Here is an 11,903-nt window from a genome sequence, read left to right on the forward strand (position 1 = left end):
ATGCTTCTATTATATGTATTGTATATTGCATATATATTGATAAATATATGCAATATACAATACATATAATAGTAAAAAAATAATAAACTAGAGTTCGTACATCATGGAAAATGTTGTTATGCATCAAGGCGTAGAAAAAATATTCGTCATACATAATGTAGAAATGTATTATTTGATTGTATATGGAATCAACCTACTAAAGGTTTCGGTCTATACTGCATTTACTTTCCTATTACTGTTGTGAAAAATCACTACTATGACAAGCGTCCACATTTAAAAGGTCAAAAAGATAGTTGAGATGCCAAATCTAGTATTATATTAGTTCTGGCTTTACGTACTGGCCCCACCCCCTACTTTTCTATATTTATACTGAAGCTTTAAGGATTCTAACCTTGTTTTGGAGCACTCAACACACATACTTGAGAGACTACACTTTCTCCTCACTCGCACTCAGGGCTTTAGAAATGGAAAAGGCTCCAGAATAAGAACATCCTGTGAAGGCATTTGGTTGGGCTGCCAGAGACGCATCTGGCCACCTCTCTCCCTTTAGCTTCTCAAGAAGGTAATTATAAATATATTCAATCACTTGTTTTTCAGATTCTTAATTTATATATATTTTTCTTAATTTTTCCCTCTAGTTCTTGCTCTGAAAACCTTTGTGTGTGATATGATATGTGTGTATGTACAGACCAAGAGGTGATGAGGACGTGAGGTTTAAGGTGTTGTATTGTGGGATGTGCCACACTGATCTTCATAACATCAAGAATGAATGGGGGATCTCTCTCTATGTACCCTATGGTTCCTGGGTACGTACGTCTGTGTGTGTCTCTATATATATATATAACCTTCAATCTAATCCATCTTGTTAATATATATTTTTTTTATTTCCATTATATTCTTCACCTGATCTGTCATTTCAGTTCTATATATGCCTATGCCAAGACTTTATTATGCTTATATATATATATTTTTTTTCTTTGCTAAAAACACGATTTAGGAGAGGGAGCATAAAAATAAAAATAAGAGGAAAACAAATAAAAATAAATTAACTTAGGGAATTTTAACGAAACACTCGGTACTGTTCACTTTAACGAAAAACCAAATTATTATTCTAAAAAGTCACTCTTGGTACTATTCACTTACAACACTTTTTTGTCATTTTGATTAAAACTCAAAATTTTCAAGTTTTTTTCCGTTAGTATTCATATTAACCTTAACACAATTATCTTCTTCTATTCCAGTAAACTTAATACAAATAAACAGTTAGTTTAATCTATAAGTTATAGACTATATGTAAGATTTAATCTAAAAATCAACAAGTTATTAGGATCACAGATATAACAAATATCACTACAATAAACCAATCAAACAATTAAAGGGAAATAAACTTATCTTCCAAAGCGGAGGAAGAAGAAGTCATGATTGCTAGGGTTTCAAGGAGGAACTGGGTTCAAGAATACAACAGGACACGTAAAGCACCAAGCCGTGGCACTGCGTGTGCAATCCGACTTCTCCATCTTCTTCACCTGTCACATTGACGCATACCAAGACACCCTCTACACACAACCTTCTCCTCTCTGCAAAACTCAATGTTCTCCAAGTTATAGGTAATTGGAACAATAAGAACGCGCTTTTGTGAGAGTAGGGGCTTGTGGTTTTTATACTACAAAATCTAGATTACCCTATAATAATCCTACAAGGAATACATGACCAAATCCTTGTACAAGTATGAGTTCTATTCTCAAGCCAATAGTAGAGTTTCAATCCAAACCAAAGTTGAATTAACTCTTATAAACACATTAAGACCTTTTTATACCAATATGAAATAACAATGATTATTACTAAACTGTGAGAATCACACTCATACTCTAACATTCTCCCACTTGAGTATGATTCACAATAGTAAATAATCATCTCAAATTCAATATAAAGGTGATCACATAAGTCATTCATCAACACACTAGTACATAGATACAACCAGCTTACATAAACCAAAAAAATGAATTTATAATTGCCTCTGCAACACAAAATACAGATTTAACTTATAAATCACAATGTCCAGTTCATGTTCATATCAATGTATCTATGCTCAAGAGTAAACCAAGACGTCTACTCCCACTCATATAGCCCAAACTAAAAAATACCAAACATTCTTGACAGTAGGCTCTTAAAATTGTTCATAATTGTATGAACATCACAGTTATATCAATCAACAACTTTATCATATCACCAAATCCTTTGGATAACAAAAGCTTAACGTCACATACAACATACCTATGCATTTTAAAGTATTGAACTTAAGAATCTTTTCTATTACATCGCAGAATTAACTCAAAAGTTACAACATACTTAATCTGCACTTTGTAATTATGTGAACCATTATAGCAAAACCAAACCAATTTGCTCCCACTTATCTAGGCCATACTCAACACAACCAAGTTAAGTACAAGTTAATAGCAACTATATTAACTAAAAATCATTCCAATACAATGAATGACTAATTAGAATCCATATGGAAACCAAATTCGTTTCCTTTTGAATGCTAACATAATAGGATCCTTCTCATTACTTAAACAAATTAAGTAACACAAATAATTCAACCAATTGCTTCAATAAAACCATAAACTGGTTTTTAAGCATCCATATGAATTATAATGGCCGGCCTAAATACTCTTAGCCTTATGCTTACATTCGAACATATGATTCTCCCACTTAAGCATAAGCAGAATATACTGAACAACCGATAATGAAACCGGAGATATGAACCAATTGGTTCCCGATTCCTTACCTATTGCATAATCTCAGTTTAGTCATATACACCTAAACCATTATGCAAAACAGTCTATGTATCAAAAGATAGTCACAATCCATTCGGAAAAACTTATCTCACATAAATCCAAAGTCACCAGTTTCAACAATGATCAAAATCAGAATAGCAAGCACAATATTTTTGCATTCAATTTGATCTTAACTAGTTCAATATCTAGTTCAATATCCATCGAGCAAGATTAACCAAAATTTGATAATGTTTGGATATATATCACAACAATATTTCTTGATTAAAACGAGATAATCAAGACCACTATTTCTTCTCGAGAACTCGAAGTTCATCTTCCTCCCAATTTGTGATTTCAACCAAAATATAATAACGGAAGCATGCATCATGAACTCACAAATATACATATACAATAAGCATGCATCGATATATACATGATAAGATTAGTCGACAATAATCCAAATTAAAGATCTTCATGCCTTTAATTCATTGTCAACACCATCATCAATTATATACAGATTCGTAAGCAAGTCCTTGGAGAAAATAATGATAGCTGCATATCATTAATCTTATGAATTTCCAATAAGATGACAAAATAATTATTTGCTTTCCGATTCATAATAGAATATATATTTTGTAAATGGCTAAACGTTTATTGTCACAAGACTCATTATAGGCGGTCAATAAAACATCTACCTTATATATTCATCTGTTCATATATTTTCTTGTATGCATGCATGCATCAATATTCAGAGAAATTTATGCAAGTTTTATTTGATATAGATAAAGCTGCATGCCCATAATTACAACGTCTATGCACGAATGCTATCTCCATATATATACATATTTCATTCAAATATGCTATTATGTATAAATCACAAAGCAATTGGCATCCACTATATATATGCATTTATTTTTGTTGCTTCTCAATTAATCATTATCACGACATGGCTAGGAAAACTTATCTTCATGTTTTCCCATGAAAGCAAAACAAAACCATTTTTGATAATTACATGAGAATCATGAAGTCAGAAAAGTAATTATAAAAATAATTACACGTCTTGCTACCGCAAAATGGATGCCAACACAGAATTCTAGCAACAAAACCAAGCATTATCAGGAGGTCAAGTTAGAGAGCAATGCACCTTAGCAGCCACTTCGAAAGACTTGCGATACATATAATTTCCCGGCTCCTCCTTTAGTGCCTTCTGGAAGCACTGAGACGACGTTTCGAAATAAACCCTTGCTTCATTATCTCATCAAGTTCTTTAATCCAAACCCCCCAAGCTTTGCAAATTCCCTAGCAGATTTGTATCTGCAGACAAAAATAATACAACATGATTGAAATTCTGAATCCTAGACGAGTTGAGAGGCTCTGATACCACATGTAAGATTTAATTTGAAAATCAACAAGTTACAAGGATCACAGATATAACAAATATAACTACAATAAACCAATCAAACAATTAAAGGGAAATAAACTTATCTTCCAAAACGGAGGAAGAAGAAGCCATGACTGCTAGGGTTTCAAGGAGGAACTGGGTTCAAGAATACAACAGGACACGTAAAGCACCAAGCTGTGGCACTGCGTGTGCAATCCGACTTCTCCATCTTCTTCAACTGTCACATTGATGCATACCAAGACACCCTCTACACACAACCTTCTCCTCTATGCAAAACTCAATGCTCTCCAAGTTATAGGTAATTGGAACAATAAGAGCGCGCTTTTGTGAGAATAGTGGCTTGTGTTTTTTATACTACAAAATCTAGATTACCCTATAATAATCCTACAAGGAATACAAGACCAAATCCTTGTACAAGTATGAGTTCTATTCTCAAGCCAATAGTCAATCCAAACCAAAGTTGAATTAACTCTTATAAACACATTAAGGCCTCTTTATACCAATCTGAAATAACAATGATTATTACTAAACTGTGAGATTCACACTCATACTCTAACACTATAAAGATCGTTTTATAATGATAATCGCAAGTGATCTGCAAAGGGATCGAATTGGCTTAATCCATATTTGATTCGTTTATTATGTGGATTACCGATTTGTTATTTGTATCGAAAATAATCAAATTCAAATCGGATGAAATATCTTCAACATATAGAAAAACTTATCTTGAACATATAAGATTTGAATTGTATTTAAATTATAGTTTGAAAATGTCAATATAATATGGATCTTAGGTGTTATTTTGAAAATTTATCTGAATAAATTGCAATTCACTTATTTGATGATATGTAGGGCTCATCAACACATGTGATTCTCATCTTCATTAGAAGGGTAATATTAGAGAAACCAAAATATGCAAATCAAGTGATGTGTTACTAATAAAAAATAAGCACGTTAATCAACATTTAAGTAATAATTTAATTATCAACAACCACATCATTTGATGACAAATTATTACTTAAGTATTAAAATTAACGTGCTTATTTCTTATTGGCGACACATCATTTGGTTTATAAAATTTAGTTTAAAAATTTGATCTTATTATCATTATTCTTATTAAAAAAAAATATAAAATATGATAAGAATAACATATTTGATAAGAAAATGTCAATTTATATCTTATTAATTTCATGCACTCTCATCCTCTCGTATTTTGTGCTGTCATAGTTAAGCCGCGTCAACATTTTATATTGATTTTTTTATAGAGATAATAAAACAAAAAATAATAGTAATATAAAATGTTAACGTAATTTTACCGTGACCGTATAAATAGAAGAGGATAAGAGTATATAGAAACTGGAAGGGCATAGAAGCCAGGTCCTCACAAGTGAGCAATCAAATATGTGGTTTAGATGAATAATGTAAATGCAATGTTGAAAGTCCCCACACAATAATTGTACTGTGAAATGCTTTTCAGTGTTTGTCTCCATATAAATGCGTTTTGCATGTAATTCATTGGCAACTATTATATGGAGGCTTTGGAGACTCTTTTTGTAAATCTTGGTTCTAAAAGATGCTAGGTATTAGTCGGGCGATAGATTAGGGCCTATTACCTAAGTAGTTAGGCGGATTTAAATAAATCTATTATATTTCGTATAAATAAGTGTCAGTTTATAGTTAAAAATATATATAATTTCATCATAAACTAGAAAATAGAATGATATAAATATACATACACACACACACACACACACACACATATATATTATGAAGTATTAGAATATAATGAAAACATGAGGAGCAAACATATAATGTATGTTTATTTAAGTGTTCAATAAGTCATTTGCAATTTTTTGGAAACAATAAACTGCAAAAGGAAAGTTATATATTTTCTATCTAAGTGAGTTGCAACCTAAGCAGGTGTCTAGACGGGTCTAGGAGGGCTAGGCGGGTGCCTAGGCGGTTTAGGCGGGTGCCTAGGCGGTTTAGGCGGGCGCCTCAGCAGGTCTAGGCACCCTTTCTTAATTTTCAAATACCTAGGCATTAATCGGGACGATGACCAGTTGCCTAGCGCCTAAGCAGGGATTTTTAGAACAATGGTGTAAATGCGTTTTACATGTAATGCATTGGCAACTACTGGTTAAAAGTTGGCCTTGAGGAACTAAAAAGACACATTGGACTAAATTAACTTTCGATGATTCGGTCCACTTTATATTTCACTAACTTTCGTTGAATTACAGCGTGCTACACGTAATTACACATTTTTTGAATCACATTATTGTTAGTCTATTGTGAGGTTAAGTCGACCATCTTTTTCTTAGTGGATAATATCATTTGTTTAAAAAAAAAACAATTATTAGTCAACTAATTAAATCACATTATTAGGCACGGAACACTTGTTTTATAACCAGCACTACACCTCTTAAGATTTTTTAAACATGTTTAAAAATAGAGAAAATAATATTTGATAAACAATTGATTGAATCACATTATTGCTAGCCCATTGTGAGGTACTAATTATAAAAAAAAGCAGCACAAAAAAATTTAATTATAAAAAAAATACTATTTATGTGGTTATAAAAAAATACTATTTATGTGACGAAAATATCCCTGCATTATTTTGGGCTGCTTTTTAAACTGTTTTGTTTGGAGGTCATTTTTGTCCAATTATTTTTTATGAAGCCTGTGACCCCAAATGGGGCAGTTGACTTTATATGGTAGTATAGATTCCTTATTGACAAGGTATTGACACATACACGAGATATTTTCAGTATAGTTTGAATACAAACTAGTACATCAAACATTACAATACACATCGAAGAACATTTAAAAGTATATTTTTTGTATTTGTATTATTACATGTAGTGTACCAGTTTGTGTTATGGGCAAAGAGAAAAACCTCTCCATGTACGTCGATAGATTATTTGGTACAAGCAACCTTTTATGAACCATTTATAGTTTTTTCATTATGGCCGTATATTACTAAAAAGGTCGTAAATGTCGTACCCAATGCACAAGGCTCCCGCTTTACGTAGGGTCTGGGAGAGGTGAATGTCGGCTAGCCTTACCCCCATTTATGCCAAACTACTAAATAATTTTTTTTTTCATTTCTTATATATAACAATATATTTACACTTAAAGATGAGAAAATAAAATTAGTATCTAAATCATTTACAATATTTAAACTTAATTAATACCTCTCACAAGTAAACATAAATACTACTATAGGCGAATCATAGTAAGGGCCTGCAGGCCCCCGCTCCCCACCCCCCGCGGCTTTTCTTTAAGTCTATTATATACCTGGCACAATTTTATGCTTTGTGGTACAAATTTATTCTTGTGGCTCCCCTATTTTCAATTTTGGTTCCGCCCCCAATACTACTTTCTTAAAAAAAAAAAAAAGAGGAAAATCATTATACAGTAGTACGATTAAAAAACAAAAAATCATTGCAACTTTTTTCTCTACAAAAACTCTTCTCGAGTGCTCTAACATGCATATATAGCATGTGGGCAATATTTTGATATGTATATATCCAAAACAAGTAACGAAAAAGTAAACTTGGATTTTAATTTGCTAATTTTCAGGCATGAGATTGTGGGGGAAGTGACAGAAGTGGGAAGCAAGGTGAATAAAGTGAAAATAGGAGACAAAGTGGGTGTAGGTTGCATGGTTGGTGCTTGCCATGCCTGCGAGAGCTGTAACGGCAATCTTGAAAACTACTGCCCCAAAATGATTCTTACCTAAAATTCCCTTGACCCAGACGGAACTGTCACATATGGAGGTTACTCGGACAATGGTCGCCAATGAGCGCTACATTGTTCATTTCCCCGAGAACCTGCCACTTGATGCTGGTGCTCCTCTACTATGTGCTGGGATCACAGTGTATAGTCCCGTGAAATATTTTGGCTTATCTGAGCCTGGTAAGCATGTTGGCATTGTAGGCCTTGGCGGGCTTGGTCACACCGGTGTGAAATTTGCTAAGGCGTTTGGGTCAAAAGTGTCTGTGATTAGTACCTCCCCTGGCAAGAAAGATGAAGCTCTGAAGAAACTTGGGGCTGATTCATTCGTGGTTAGCTGCGACCAGGAGCAAATGAAAGTTAATTTCTAGCCAATTTAATTATGATGATATGTTTGGTCGTTTTGCTCTCACTAAATTAGTCCTCTTATATATTTTTTTTTCAAGTAACTAGAGGACTAAGCGAGATTAGTTCATCAGTGTATGATGAGTTTCAATTGCAGGCTGCCATAGGCACATTGGATGGCATCATCGACACAGTCTCAGCTGCGCATCCCATTGTGCCCTTACTTGGTCTTTTGACGCCCCATGGGAAGCTTATTCTGGTGGGTGTACCAGAAAAGTCACTAGATCTCCATGTGTTTCCTTTAATCATGGGTAAGTATAAAACTCCTGGATAATTTGACTTGTATATTATCTCGTACATTATTACGGCCTAGAATCTAAAATGATTATCAAAATGTGAATCTAGGAAGAAAGTCTGTGGCCGGTAGTGGAATCGGAGGCATGAAGGAGACCCAGGAAATGATTGATTTTGCAGCAAAACACAACATAACGGCGGAGGTTGAAGTTAACTCAATGGATTACGTGAACACAGCAATGGAGCGTCTTGCTAAGAATGATGTAAGATACCGATTTGTCATTGATGTTGCAAACACACTGGCTGCTAGCGAAGCTTGAAGACTCAAGAAGGGGAATAATGAAAGTTGTTGTAAGGTCTTAAGTAACTACATTTCATCCACGTAGGTTGATTTGTGCCTGGCACGTTTATTTTGTTTGTATTGGCCATTTAATATTTCAAATAAGAAAGTATATGGGACGACGCCACCAGTCTAAATCACGCCTAAACCTTGACATATGAGCTATTTCAGCCGAATTCTATCATTTACCTGTTTTATTAGCATTATGATTTTCCAAGTTTTTCGGTATTTTGTTATTGGTGTAATTCGTTTCGTATTTGAACTCCTAAAAAATCTAGAGTTGACCGGCATTTTTAAATCTCCTTTAAGACGCTATGGTGTATTATCTTTCATATTTTCAATCAATAAATTTTGAGATTATCTTATATTTTCAGTGAATTTCAATTTACTTTTTTCTCTGTGAATTTCAATTTACTAATTTTTTAGAGTAATTTTTGCAAGGATAATCTATGAATCAAGACTTTCAAAATAAGAGGTTCGGATTGTTGAAGTTCGATGTAGAGTGAGTCCCTGTTGACCCTAAAAACTAGCAAGCCTACGTGGCGCATAAGCCGAGTAATTAATAAGCTAACTACGTCATTCAATTAACTGCGGGGTTTGCCAACTATTCGGCTGAGTTCGGCTGGGGAGTAATGTGGCGTTGGGCGCGTCGCTGATTTCTTGATCTTACGACTACGGCCGGGGAAGGAACACGTCTTGACCTTCGGGTTCTAAAGCCTGAAGACCAGGATGCTAGTTTCTTTGAAGTTCACAAATCGTCAGCGCCGGGTTTAGTCTCGGTAATTATATTCGTGAAAGTATAATTACCTAGTAAATGTGGTTCAGCCGTCAGAATGTCGAACTCTAAAATGTACTTGTGAATATCCAATCATAAAATAAAACTCGGCTTTCAATGTGCCGAGCCTAATAACCTAGTAACTCCTCACTTCGTTGAGAAGGTTGATGAGATGACCTCCACCAACATGGACTCGGAAATCCTTGTCGACCGAGGTTTGGATAAATAACCAATCGACCTCGAAGCAGTGCTGTCTATCCAAACTGAAGGTGCTCATCGGTCAGCTGACTCTACAGCTCCAGTATTGTCTATCCAAACTCAAGATGCCACCGGTTGCCTTCACAGTGCTGTCTATCCAAACTATAGATGTGTTGGCTGAAATTAAGGGGTAGAGGAAAAAATCTCAAGGTTGTCGAGAAGCTTTGCGCAGGGCAATTTGTGTGTTGATTTAGAGGGGACCTGAATGATGCACTCCCTTCTCTATTTATAGCAGCAAACCCCCCATATGGCTAAACTAGAAATGTACTCGGATTAGAACTCCTTAATCTAATCTGATTAGGTTCCGGATAATCCTAACCCCTATAGGACTTTGAACCAAGCTCCTTAACGAACCAAATTCATCCCCTAATTCTAAGCATCTTCAGCTTTAAGACTCCTTGTTGCACTAGGGTTCGACTACCTCACCCTTATCTAAACCAATCCTCTTAGCAACAAGATTCGGTCGACCTTGACTGGACAGCCCATGACAAGATTCTAGATGAATGTTACAGCCCTTGACAGCACGACCTCTCACCTCTGTCAGTTTTCTTGACACAAGGCAGCTCCTCATCATGACTGTCAGTCTTCAAAAATGCGTACTCGCATGTTCGAGGCGTGCAGACACCGAAACGTCTCTTCGTCACAAACTTTGTCGTTACACACAATCATGCAACCTCAATTAATGTGCTTTTTTGCCTCTTCACCTGGATTTTCAAGAGATTCGTTATGATTACAAAATTCTTCGGTTGGATTTGCCATTCATTTCTTAAAAATAAACCATTGATCTTCTCTCCCAATTGCCTATAAAAACTCTGCCAAGCAACATTCCAACTTTCACGCTTTCAACCTTCAGAAATTCTTGCCATTTGTTCCCAACCCAGAAAAAGAACCCAAAGCTCGAAACCCAGAAAAACTCCAAACCTTCATCAATGGCCTCCAATACTTTCATCACTAAGCTCACCGAGGAATGCAATAAATGCCAAGACTTCATCAATCAGAGTGCCATCAAAACCCTTCGATTTAAGGGTGATTCAAACACCACTCACCAGATTCTGGGATCACTCTTTAAGGACAACGTCCTATAAATCATCACCGAGATGCTGAAAGCCCATTGCTTAAAACCCTTATTCCGAGGGTATGATTGGTCGAAGTGGAAATTGACCAAACCTCAAGGAGCCTGGCTCTCGACCCTCGTGACCTGGGCTGCTTGGGTCACCCGAATGGAGCCACACTTTGGTGGTGAGTGGAAAACTCTTAGCATTTTTGACACTATCAAACTCTCGACCTTTGAAATCAACATGGATCGAGAGCTCCTGATGGCCACCCTGAGCTTCTGGTGTTCGATCACTAACACTATGGTTTTTCCTCTCGGCCCCCATTGGTCCAATTGTGCTGGGCATCACATCCATACTTGGTATTTCTCCATCCAGTCTCCTAATTGATACCAAGCTTTCTCGGTATCAGTTTGATCTGGATCTGAAATAAGTTTTCGACGTTTGTGCTGTTGAGGTTTTGATAAAGAAGGATCATGAGCTGTCAAAAGAAGATGTGCATAAAGTGCACAAAAATTTCTTTAACTATAGCACCTTAATTAACCACTTTGTTAGTTCAAAGAATGAAGATCTTAAGAAAGGAGAGCACAAGGCTTTGTTTTACTGGTACAATAAATTCACCTTTTGTACCAAGTTAAATAAGTGCTAGGCCGAAAATATGCCAGTGGCCGAAGCTCTAGCCAGCGACCATGTCCTGGCCTTCAACCTAGCCATCCTCACTAACCTCAACTGGTGCTTAGCTGAGGCCTTTGTTCGGAAGATCGATCCACACCAAAAAGGCCTACTCTGGGCCTTCCAACTTTGGTTGCAGGTATATTATTCCACGCTGAAGCCAGAAATCCCAAGCTTCAACTCTTCTTAAACGATGGGTCTTCAACTGGCCTTGCGTCCCATTCCTACTCACTCGGCCGAAAACATCTTC

The 11,903-nt window shown here is 35.6% G+C and overlaps 1 pseudogene; it reads left to right on the forward strand.

Moving 5' to 3' along the window:
* Positions 1-464: 464 nt before the first annotated feature.
* LOC114821808 (8-hydroxygeraniol dehydrogenase-like) lies at positions 465-9,018 on the forward strand (annotated as a pseudogene).
* The last annotated feature ends 2,885 nt before the right edge of the window (positions 9,019-11,903 follow it).

Source organism: Malus domestica, chromosome 15 (assembly GCF_042453785.1).
Source record: "Malus domestica chromosome 15, GDT2T_hap1".
NCBI classification, from domain to species: Eukaryota; Viridiplantae; Streptophyta; class Magnoliopsida; order Rosales; family Rosaceae; genus Malus; species Malus domestica.